A 13,130-nucleotide genomic window follows, 5' to 3' on the forward strand; every position below is an offset into this window, starting at 1 on the left:
AATGCCCTGCTTCAGCACAGACCAGAAAGGCATTGTGATAAGCGTATCCCCGGTATAGTCAGGGGTTAATGGGAGTCGTCCCCGTCCCCCCAGTATACGCCCAGAACCATGGACCCGGTACTTGTGGTTCGGACTGTCTCCAACCAGCCATAATGTTGTGAGAGTGAAATTATGTCTAAGTCCAGCTGTGGTACATTAGAAGCAACTCTGAAACTTAACCTAAGCGTTTTTCGAAGCTACTTTTTGGCTAACTTCTTATAGGAAGGTCTAGGAGCTCTAAAAATGAACGTGCGCGTCTTTCACTCTTCCCGAGAAACTTAGAAGAATTTTGTGATATTTTTTATTAATATGGTGTATAAGGGTATATATATAAATATATTTTATACACTGTATATGAGCTGGCGATTTCTAAGTCTGTAGTTCCGAGAGGGGGTAACCAGGCTCACTAATAAAGGTCAAGCCACTTGGCTGCCAGAATGCCCTGCTTCAGCACAGACCAGAAAGGCATTGTGATAAGCGTATCTCCGGTATAGTCAGGGGTTAATGGGAGTCGTCCCCGTCCCCCCAGTATACGCCCAGAACCATGGACCCGGTACTTGTGGTTCGGACTGTCTCCAACCAGCCATAATGTTTTTGAGAGTGAAATTATGTCTAAGTCCAGCTTTGGTACATTAGAAGTAACTCTGAAACTTAACCTAAGCGTTTTTCGAAGCTACTTTTCGGCTAACTTCTTATAGGAAGGTCTAGGAGCTCTGAAAATGAACGTGCGCGTCTTTCACTCTTCCCGAGGGACTTAGAAGAATTTTGTGATATTTTTTATTAAAATGGTGTATAAGGGTATATATATAAATATATTTTATGCACTGTATATGAGCTGGCGATTTCTAAGTCTGTAGTTCCGAGAGGGGGTAACCAGGCTCACTAAAAAAAGTCAAGCCACTTGGCTGCCAGAATGCCCTGCTTCAGCACAGACCAGAAAGGCATTGTGATAAGCGTATCTCCGGTATAGTCAGGGGTTAATGGGAGTCGTCCCCGTCCCCCCAGTATACGCCCAGAACCATGGACCCGGTACTTGTGGTTTGGACTGTCTCCAACCAGCCATAATGTTGTGAGAGTGAAATTATGTCTAAGTCCAGCTTTGGTACATTAGAAGTAACTCTGAAACTTAACCTAAGCGTTTTTCGAAGCTACTTTTCGGCTAACTTCTTATAGGAAGGTCTAGGAGCTCTGAAAATGAACGTGCGCGTCTTTCACTCTTCCCTAGGGACTTAGAAGAATTTTGTGATATTTTTTATTAAAATGGTGTATAAGGGTATATATATAAATATATTTTATGCACTGTATATGAGCTGGCGATTTCTAAGTCTGTGGTTCCGAGAGGGGGTAACCAGGATCACTAATAAAGGTCAAGCCACTTGGCTGCCAGAATGCCCTGCTTCAGCACAGACCAGAAAGGCATTGTGATAAGCGTATCTCCGGTATACTCAGGGGTTAATGGGAGTCGTCCCCGTCCCCCCAGTATACGCCCAGAACCATGGACCCGGTACTTGTGGTTCGGACTGTCTCCAACCAGCCATAATGTTGTGAGAGTGAAATTATGTCTAAGTCCAGCTTTGGTACATTAGAAGCAACTCTGAAACTTAACCAAAGCGTTTTTCGAAGCTACTTTTTGGCTAACTTCTTATAGGAAGGTCTAGGAGCTCTGAAAATGAACGTGCGCGTCTTTCACTCTTCCCGAGGGACTTAGAAGAATTTTGTGATATTTTTAATTAAAATAGTGTATAAGGGTATATATATAAATATATTTTATGCACTGTATATGAGCTGGCGATTTCTAAGTCTGTAGTTCCGAGAGGGGGTTACCAGGCTCACTAAAAAAATTCAAGCCACTTGGCTGCCAGAATGCCCTGCTTCAGCACAGACCAGAAAGGCATTGTGATAAGCGTATCCCCGGTATAGTCAGGGGTTAATGGGAGTCGTCCCCGTCCCCCCAGTATACGCCCAGAACCATGGACCCGGTACTTGTGGTTCGGACTGTCTCCAACCAGCCATAATGTTGTGAGAGTGAAATTATGTCTAAGTCCAGCTGTGGTACATTAGAAGCAACTCTGAAACTTAACCTAAGCGTTTTTCGAAGCTACTTTTTGGCTAACTTCTTATAGGAAGGTCTAGGAGCTCTAAAAATGAACGTGCGCGTCTTTCACTCTTCCCGAGAAACTTAGAAGAATTTTGTGATATTTTTTATTAATATGGTGTATAAGGGTATATATATAAATATATTTTATACACTGTATATGAGCTGGCGATTTCTAAGTCTGTAGTTCCGAGAGGGGGTAACCAGGCTCACTAATAAAGGTCAAGCCACTTGGCTGCCAGAATGCCCTGCTTCAGCACAGACCAGAAAGGCATTGTGATAAGCGTATCTCCGGTATAGTCAGGGGTTAATGGGAGTCGTCCCCGTCCCCCCAGTATACGCCCAGAACCATGGACCCGGTACTTGTGGTTCGGACTGTCTCCAACCAGCCATAATGTTTTTGAGAGTGAAATTATGTCTAAGTCCAGCTTTGGTACATTAGAAGTAACTCTGAAACTTAACCTAAGCGTTTTTCGAAGCTACTTTTCGGCTAACTTCTTATAGGAAGGTCTAGGAGCTCTGAAAATGAACGTGCGCATCTTTCACTCTTCCCGAGGGACTTAGAAGAATTTTGTGATATTTTTTATTAAAATGGTGTATAAGGGTATATATATAAATATATTTTATGCACTGTATATGAGCTGGCGATTTCTAAGTCTGTAGTTCCGAGAGGGGGTAACCAGGCTCACTAAAAAAAGTCAAGCCACTTGGCTGCCAGAATGCCCTGCTTCAGCACAGACCAGAAAGGCATTGTGATAAGCGTATCCCCGGTATAGTCAGGGGTTAATGGGAGTCGTCCCCGTCCCCACAGTATACGCCCAGAACCATGGACCCGGTACTTGTGGTTCGGACTGTCTCCAACCAGCCATAATGTTGTGAGAGTGAAATTATGTCTAAGTCCAGCTTGGGTACATTAGAAGTAACTCTGAAACTTAACCTAAGCGTTTTTCGAAGCTACTTTTCGGCTAACTTCTTATAGGAAGGTCTAGGAGCTCTGAAAATGAACGTGCGCGTCTTTCACTCTTCCCGAGGGACTTAGAAGAATTTTGTGATATTTTTTATTAAATTGGTGTATAAGGGTATATATATATAAATATATTTTATGCACTGTATATGAGCTGGCGATTTCTAAGTCTGTGGTTCCGAGAGGGGGTAACCAGGATCACTAATAAAGGTCAAGCCACTTGGCTGCCAGAATGCCCTGCTTCAGCACAGACCAGAAAGGCATTGTGATAAGCGTATCTCCGGTATAGTCAGGGGTTAATGGGAGTCGTCCCCGTCCCCCCAGTATACGCCCAGAACCATGGACCCGGTACTTGTGGTTCGGACAGTCTCCAACCAGCCATAATGTTGTGAGAGTGAAATTATGTCTAAGTCCAGCTTTGGTACATTAGAAGCAACTCTGAAACTTAACCTAAGCGTTTTTCGAAGCTACTTTTTGGCTAACTTCTTATAGGAAGGTCTAGGAGCTCTGAAAATGAACGTGCGCGTCTTTCACTCTTCCCGAGGGACTTAGAAGAATTTTGTGATATTTTTTATTAAATTGGTGTATAAGGGTATATATATAAATATATTTTATGCACTGTATATGAGCTGGCGATTTCTAAGTCTGTAGTTCCGAGAGGGGGTAACCAGGCTCACTAATAAAGGTCAAGCCACTTGGCTGCCAGAATGCCCTGCTTCAGCACAGACCAGAAAGGCATTGTGATAAGCGTATCTCCGGTATAGTCAGGGGTTAATGGGAGTCGTCCCCGTCCCCCCAGTATACGCCCAGAACCATGGACCCGGTACTTGTGGTTCGGACTGTCTCCAACCAGCCATAATGTTGTGAGAGTGAAATTATGTCTAAGTCCAGCTGTGGTACATTAGAAGCAACTCTGAAACTTAACCTAAGCGTTTTTCGAAGCTACTTTTTGGCTAACTTCTTATAGGAAGGTCTAGGAGCTCTAAAAATGAACGTGCGCGTCTTTCACTCTTCCCGAGAAACTTAGAAGAATTTTGTGATATTTTTTATTAATATGGTGTATAAGGGTATATATATAAATATATTTTATACACTGTATATGAGCTGGCGATTTCTAAGTCTGTAGTTCCGAGAGGGGGTAACCAGGCTCACTAATAAAGGTCAAGCCACTTGGCTGCCAGAATGCCCTGCTTCAGCACAGACCAGAAAGGCATTGTGATAAGCGTATCTCCGGTATAGTCAGGGGTTAATGGGAGTCGTCCCCGTCCCCCCAGTATACGCCCAGAACCATAGACCCGGTACTTGTGGTTCGGACTGTCTCCAACCAGCCATAATGTTGTGAGAGTGAAATTATGTCTAAGTCCAGCTTTGGTACATTAGAAGCAACTCTGAAACTTAACCTAAGAGTTTTTCGAAGCTACTTTTTGGCTAACTTCTTATAGGAAGGTCTAGGAGCTCTGAAATTGAAGGTGCGCGTCTTTCACTCTTCCCGAGGGACTTAGAAGCATTTTGTGATATTTTTTATTAAAATGGTGTATAAGGGTATATATATATATAAATATATTTTATGCACTGTATATGAGCTGGCGATTTCTAAGTCTGTAGTTCCGAGAGGGGGTAACCAGGCTCACTAAAAAAAGTCAAGCCACTTGGCTGCCAGAATGCCCTGCTTCAGCACAGACCAGAAAGGCATTGTGATAAGCGTATCTCCGGTATAGTCAGGGGTTAATGGGAGTCGTCCCCGTCCCCCCAGTATACGCCCAGAACCATGGACCCGGTACTTGTGGTTTGGACTGTCTCCAACCAGCCATAATGTTGTGAGAGTGAAATTATGTCTAAGTCCAGCTTTGGTACATTAGAAGTAACTCTGAAACTTAACCTAAGCGTTTTTCGAAGCTACTTTTCGGCTAACTTCTTATAGGAAGGTCTAGGAGCTCTTAAAATGAACGTGCGCGTCTCTCACTCTTCCCTAGGGACTTAGAAGAATTTTGTGATATTTTTTATTAAAATGGTGTATAAGGGTATATATATAAATATATTTTATGCACTGTATATGAGCTGGCGATTTCTAAGTCTGTGGTTCCGAGAGGGGGTAACCAGGATCACTAATAAAGGTCAAGCCACTTGGCTGCCAGAATGCCCTGCTTCAGCACAGACCAGAAAGGCATTGTGATAAGCGTATCTCCGGTATAGTCAGGGGTTAATGGGAGTCGTCCCCGTCCCCCCAGTATACGCCCAGAACCATGGACCCGGTACTTGTGGTTCGGACTGTCTCCAACCAGCCATAATGTTGTGAGAGTGAAATTATGTCTAAGTCCAGCTGTGGTACATTAGAAGCAACTCTGAAACTTAACCTAAGCGTTTTTCGAAGCTACTTTTTGGCTAACTTCTTATAGGAAGGTCTAGGAGCTCTAAAAATGAACGTGCGCGTCTTTCACTCTTCCCGAGAAACTTAGAAGAATTTTGTGATATTTTTTATTAATATGGTGTATAAGGGTATATATATAAATATATTTTATACACTGTATATGAGCTGGCGATTTCTAAGTCTGTAGTTCCGAGAGGGGGTAACCAGGCTCACTAATAAAGGTCAAGCCACTTGGCTGCCAGAATGCCCTGCTTCAGCACAGACCAGAAAGGCATTGTGATAAGCGTATCTCCGGTATAGTCAGGGGTTAATGGGAGTCGTCCCCGTCCCCCCAGTATACGCCCAGAACCATGGACCCGGTACTTGTGGTTCGGACTGTCTCCAACCAGCCATAATGTTGTGAGAGTGAAATTATGTCTAAGTCCAGCTTTGGTACATTAGAAGTAACTCTGAAACTTAACCTAAGCGTTTTTCGAAGCTACTTTTCGGCTAACTTCTTATAGGAAGGTCTAGGAGCTCTGAAAATGAACGTGCGCGTCTTTCACTCTTCCCGAGGGACTTAGAAGAATTTTGTGATATTTTTTATTAAAATGGTGTATAAGGGTATATATATAAATATATTTTATGCACTGTATATGAGCTGGCGATTTCTAAGTCTGTAGTTCCGAGAGGGGGTAACCAGGCTCACTAAAAAAAGTCAAGCCACTTGGCTGCCAGAATGCCCTGCTTCAGCACAGACCAGAAAGGCATTGTGATAAGCGTATCCTCGGTATAGTCAGGGGTTAATGGGAGTCGTCCCCGTCCCCACAGTATACGCCCAGAACCATGGACCCGGTACTTGTGGTTCGGACTGTCTCCAACCAGCCATAATGTTGTGAGAGTGAAATTATGTCTAAGTCCAGCTTGGGTACATTAGAAGCAACTCTGAAACTTAACCTAAGCGTTTTTCGAAGCTACTTTTTGGCTAACTTCTTATAGGAAGGTCTCGGAGCTCTGAAATTGAACGTGCGCGTCTTTCACTCTTCCCGAGGGACTTAGAAGAATTTTGTGATATTTTTTATTAAATTGGTGTATAAGGGTATATATATATAAATATATTTTATGCACTGTATATGAGCTGGCGATTTCTAAGTCTGTGGTTCCGAGAGGGGGTAACCAGGATCACTAATAAAGGTCAAGCCACTTGGCTGCCAGAATGCCCTGCTTCAGCACAGACCAGAAAGGCATTGTGATAAGCGTATCCCCGGTATAGTCAGGGGTTAATGGGAGTCGTCCCCGTCCCCCCAGTATACGCCCAGAACCATGGACCCGGTACTTGTGGTTCGGACTGTCTCCAACCAGCCATAATGTTGTGAGAGTGAAATTATGTCTAAGTCCAGCTGTGGTACATTAGAAGCAACTCTGAAACTTAACCTAAGCGTTTTTCGAAGCTACTTTTTGGCTAACTTCTTATAGGAAGGTCTAGGAGCTCTAAAAATGAACGTGCGCGTCTTTCACTCTTCCCGAGAAACTTAGAAGAATTTTGTGATATTTTTTATTAATACTGTATGGTGTATAAGGGTATATATATAAATATATTTTATACACTGTATATGAGCTGGCGATTTCTAAGTCTGTAGTTCCGAGAGGGGGTAACCAGGCTCACTAATAAAGGTCAAGCCACTTGGCTGCCAGAATGCCCTGCTTCAGCACAGACCAGAAAGGCATTGTGATAAGCGTATCTCCGGTATAGTCAGGGGTTAATGGGAGTCGTCCCCGTCCCCCCAGTATACGCCCAGAACCATGGACCCGGTACTTGTGGTTCGGACTGTCTCCAACCAGCCATAATGTTGTGAGAGTGAAATTATGTCTAAGTCCAGCTTTGGTACATTAGAAGTAACTCTGAAACTTAACCTAAGCGTTTTTCGAAGCTACTTTTCGGCTAACTTCTTATAGGATGGTCTAGGAGCTCTGAAAATGAACGTGCGCGTCTTTCACTCTTCCCGAGGGACTTAGAAGAATTTTGTGATATTTTTTATTAAAATGGTGTATAAGGGTATATATATATAAATATATTTTATGCACTGTATATGAGCTGGCGATTTCTAAGTCTGTAGTTCCGAGAGGGGGTGACCAGGCTCACTAAAAAAAGTCAAGCCACTTGGCTGCCAGAATGCCCTGCTTCAGCACAGACCAGAAAGGCATTGTGATAAGCGTATCCCCGGTATAGTCAGGGGTTAATGGGAGTCGTCCCCGTCCCCACAGTATACGCCCAGAACCATGGACCCGGTACTTGTGGTTTGGACTGTCTCCAACCAGCCATAATGTTGTGAGAGTGAAATTATGTCTAAGTCCAGCTTGGGTACATTAGAAGCAACTCTGAAACTTAACCTAAGCGTTTTTCGAAGCTACTTTTTGGCTAACTTCTTATAGGAAGGTCTCGGAGCTCTGAAATTGAACGTGCGCGTCTTTCACTCTTCCCGAGGGACTTAGAAGAATTTTGTGATATTTTTTATTAAATTGGTGTATAAGGGTATATATATATAAATATATTTTATGCACTGTATATGAGCTGGCGATTTCTAAGTCTGTGGTTCCGAGAGGGGGTAACCAGGATCACTAATAAAGGTCAAGCCACTTGGCTGCCAGAATGCCCTGCTTCAGCACAGACCAGAAAGGCATTGTGATAAGCGTATCTCCGGTATAGTCAGGGGTTAATGGGAGTCGTCCCCGTCCCCCCAGTATACGCCCAGAACCATGGACCCGGTACTTGTGGTTCGGACTGTCTCCAACCAGCCATAATGTTGTGAGAGTGAAATTATGTCTAAGTCCAGCTTTGGTACATTAGAAGTAACTCTGAAACTTAACCTAAGCGTTTTTCGAAGCTACTTTTCGGCTAACTTCTTATAGGATGGTCTAGGAGCTCTGAAAATGAACGTGCGCGTCTTTCACTCTTCCCGAGGGACTTAGAAGAATTTTGTGATATTTTTTATTAAAATGGTGTATAAGGGTATATATATATAAATATATTTTATGCACTGTATATGAGCTGGCGATTTCTAAGTCTGTAGTTCCGAGAGGGGGTAACCAGGCTCACTAAAAAAAGTCAAGCCACTTGGCTGCCAGAATGCCCTGCTTCAGCACAGACCAGAAAGGCATTGTGATAAGCGTATCCCCGGTATAGTCAGGGGTTAATGGGAGTCGTCCCCGTCCCCACAGTATACGCCCAGAACCATGGACCCGGTACTTGTGGTTCGGACTGTCTCCAACCAGCCATAATGTTGTGAGAGTGAAATTATGTCTAAGTCCAGCTTGGGTACATTAGAAGCAACTCTGAAACTTAACCTAAGCGTTTTTCGAAGCTACTTTTTGGCTAACTTCTTATAGGAAGGTCTCGGAGCTCTGAAATTGAACGTGCGCGTCTTTCACTCTTCCCGAGGGACTTAGAAGAATTTTGTGATATTTTTTATTAAATTGGTGTATAAGGGTATATATATATAAATATATTTTATGCACTGTATATGAGCTGGCGATTTCTAAGTCTGTGGTTCCGAGAGGGGGTAACCAGGATCACTAATAAAGGTCAAGCCACTTGGCTGCCAGAATGCCCTGCTTCAGCACAGACCAGAAAGGCATTGTGATAAGCGTATCTCCGGTATAGTCAGGGGTTAATGGGAGTCGTCCCCGTCCCCCCAGTATACGCCCAGAACCATGGACCCGGTACTTGTGGTTCGGACTGTCTCCAACCAGCCATAATGTTGTGAGAGTGAAATTATGTCTAAGTCCAGCTTTGGTACATTAGAAGTAACTCTGAAACTTAACCTAAGCGTTTTTCGAAGCTACTTTTCGGCTAACTTCTTATAGGATGGTCTAGGAGCTCTGAAAATGAACGTGCGCGTCTTTCACTCTTCCCGAGGGACTTAGAAGAATTTTGTGATATTTTTTATTAAAATGGTGACTAAGGGTATATATATATAAATATATTTTATGCACTGTATATGAGCTGGCGATTTCTAAGTCTGTAGTTCCGAGAGGGGGTAACCAGGCTCACTAAAAAAAGTCAAGCCACTTGGCTGCCAGAATGCCCTGCTTCAGCACAGACCAGAAAGGCATTGTGATAAGCGTATCCCCGGTATAGTCAGGGGTTAATGGGAGTCGTCCCCGTCCCCACAGTATACGCCCAGAACCATGGACCCGGTACTTGTGGTTCGGACTGTCTCCAACCAGCCATAATGTTGTGAGAGTGAAATTATGTCTAAGTCCAGCTTGGGTACATTAGAAGCAACTCTGAAACTTAACCTAAGCGTTTTTCGAAGCTACTTTTTGGCTAACTTCTTATAGGAAGGTCTCGGAGCTCTGAAATTGAACGTGCGCGTCTTTCACTCTTCCCGAGGGACTTAGAAGAATTTTGTGATATTTTTTATTAAATTGGTGTATAAGGGTATATATATATAAATATATTTTATGCACTGTATATGAGCTGGCGATTTCTAAGTCTGTGGTTCCGAGAGGGGGTAACCAGGATCACTAATAAAGGTCAAGCCACTTGGCTGCCAGAATGCCCTGCTTCAGCACAGACCAGAAAGGCATTGTGATAAGCGTATCTCCGGTATAGTCAGGGGTTAATGGGAGTCGTCCCCGTCCCCCCAGTATACACCCAGAACCATGGACCCGGTACTTGTGGTTCGGACTGTCTCCAACCAGCCATAATGTTGTGAGAGTGAAATTATGTCTAAGTCCAGCTTTGGTACATTAGAAGCAACTCTGAAACTTAACCTAAGCGTTTTTCGAAGCTACTTTTTGGCTAACTTCTTATAGGAAGGTCTCGGAGCTCTGAAATTGAACGTGCGCGTCTTTCACTCTTCCCGAGGGACTTAGAAGAATTTTGTGATATTTTTTATTAAATTGGTGTATAAGGGTATATATATATAAATATATTTTATGCACTGTATATGAGCTGGCGATTTCTAAGTCTGTGGTTCCGAGAGGGGGTAACCAGGATCACTAATAAAGGTCAAGCCACTTGGCTGCCAGAATGCCCTGCTTCAGCACAGACCAGAAAGGCATTGTGATAAGCGTATCTCCGGTATAGTCAGGGGTTAATGGGAGTCGTCCCCGTCCCCCCAGTATACACCCAGAACCATGGACCCGGTACTTGTGGTTCGGACTGTCTCCAACCAGCCATAATGTTGTGAGAGTGAAATTATGTCTAAGTCCAGCTTTGGTACATTAGAAGCAACTCTGAAACTTAACCTAAGCGTTTTTCGAAGCTACTTTTTGGCTAACTTCTTATAGGAAGGTCTAGGAGCTCTGAAAATGAACGTGCGCGTCTTTCACTCTTCCCGAGGGACTTAGAAGAATTTTGTGATATTTTTTATTAAATTGGTGTATAAGGGTATATATATAAATATATTTTATGCACTGTATATGAGCTGGCGATTTCTAAGTCTGTGGTTCCGAGAGGGGGTAACCAGGATCACTAATAAAGGTCAAGCCACTTGGCTGCCAGAATGCCCTGCTTCAGCACAGACCAGAAAGGCATTGTGATAAGCGTATCTCCGGTATAGTCAGGGGTTAATGGGAGTCGTCCCCGTCCCCCCAATATACGCCCAGAACCATGGACCCGGTACTTGTGGTTCGGACTGTCTCCAACCAGCCATAATGTTGTGAGAGTGAAATTATGTCTAAGTCCAGCTTTGGTACATTAGAAGCAACTCTGAAACTTAACCTAAGCGTTTTTCGAAGCTACTTTTTGGCTAACTTCTTATAGGAAGGTCTAGGAGCTCTAAAAATGAACGTGCGCGTCTTTTACTCTTCCCGAGAAACTTAGAAGAATTTTGTGATATTTTTTTATTAATATGGTGTATAAGGGTATATATATAAATATATTTTATGCACTGTATATGAGCTGGCGATTTCTAAGTCTGTAGTTCCGAGAGGGGGTAACCAGGCTCACTAATAAAGGTCAAGCCACTTGGCTGCCAGAATGCCCTGCTTCAGCACAGACCAGAAAGGCATTGTGATAAGCGTATCCCCGGTATAGTCAGGGGTTAATGGAAGTCGTCCCCGTCCCCCCAGTATACGCCCAGAACCATGGACCCGGTATTTGTGGTTCGGACTGTCTCCAACCAGCCATAATGTTGTGAGAGTGAAATTATGTCTAAGTCCAGCTTTGGTACATTAGAAGCAACTCTGAAACTTAACCTAAGCGTTTTTCGAAGCTACTTTTTGGCTAACTTCTTATAGGAAGGTCTAGGAGCTCTGAAATTGAAGGTGCGCGTCTTTCACTCTTCCCGAGGGACTTAGAAGCATTTTGTGATATTTTTTATTAAAATGGTGTATAAGGGTATATATATATATAAATATATTTTATGCACTGTATATGAGCTGGCGATTTCTAAGTCTGTAGTTCCGAGAGGGGGTAACCAGGCTCACTAAAAAAAGTCAAGCCACTTGGCTGCCAGAATGCCCTGCTTCAGCACAGACCAGAAAGGCATTGTGATAAGCGTATCCCCGGTATAGTCAGGGGTTAATGGGAGTCGTCCCCGTCCCCACAGTATACGCCCAGAAACATGGACCCGGTACTTGTGGTTCGGACTGTCTCCAACCAGCCATAATGTTGTGAGAGTGAAATTATGTCTAAGTCCAGCTTGGGTACATTAGAAGCAACTCTGAAACTTAACCTAAGCGTTTTTCGAAGCTACTTTTTGGCTAACTTCTTATAGGAAGGTCTCGGAGCTCTGAAATTGAACGTGCTCGTCTTTCACTCTTCCCGAGGGACTTAGAAGAATTTTGTGATATTTTTTATTAAATTGGTGTATAAGGGTATATATATAAATATATTTTATGCACTGTATATGAGCTGGCGATTTCTAAGTCTGTGGTTCCGAGAGGGGGTAACCAGGATCACTAATAAAGGTCAAGCCACTTGGCTGCCAGAATGCCCTGCTTCAGCACAGACCAGAAAGGCATTGTGATAAGCGTATCTCCGGTACAGTCAGGGGTTAATGGGAGTCGTCCCCGTCCCCCCAGTATACGCCCAGAACCATGGACCCGGTACTTGTGGTTCGGACTGTCTCCAACCAGCCATAATGTTGTGAGAGTGAAATTATGTCTAAGTCCAGCTTTGGTACATTAGAAGCAACTCTGAAACTTAACCTAAGCGTTTTTCGAAGCTACTTTTTGGCTAACTTCATATAGGAAGGTCTAGGAGCTCTGAAATTGAAGGTGCGCGTCTTTCACTCTTCCCGAGGGACTTAGAAGAATTTTGTGATATTTTTTATTAAAATGGTGTATAAGGGTATATATATATATAAATATATTTTATGCACTGTATATGAGCTGGCGATTTCTAAGTCTGTAGTTCCGAGAGGGGGTAACCAGGCTCACTAAAAAAAGTCAAGCCACTTGGCTGCCAGAATGCCCTGCTTCAGCACAGACCAGAAAGGCATTGTGATAAGCGTATCCCCGGTATAGTCAGGGGTTAATGGGAGTCGTCCCCGTCCCCACAGTATACGCCCAGAACCATGGACCCGGTACTTGTGGTTCGGACTGTCTCCAACCAGCCATAATGTTGTGAGAGTGAAATTATGTCTAAGTCCAGCTTGGGTACATTAGAAGCAACTCTGAAACTTAACCTAAGCGTTTTTCGAAGCTACTTTTTGGCTAACTTCTTATAGGAAGGT

The sequence above is a fragment of the Ascaphus truei genome, chromosome 3 (assembly GCF_040206685.1).
Source record: "Ascaphus truei isolate aAscTru1 chromosome 3, aAscTru1.hap1, whole genome shotgun sequence".
Classification (NCBI taxonomy): Eukaryota; Metazoa; Chordata; class Amphibia; order Anura; family Ascaphidae; genus Ascaphus; species Ascaphus truei.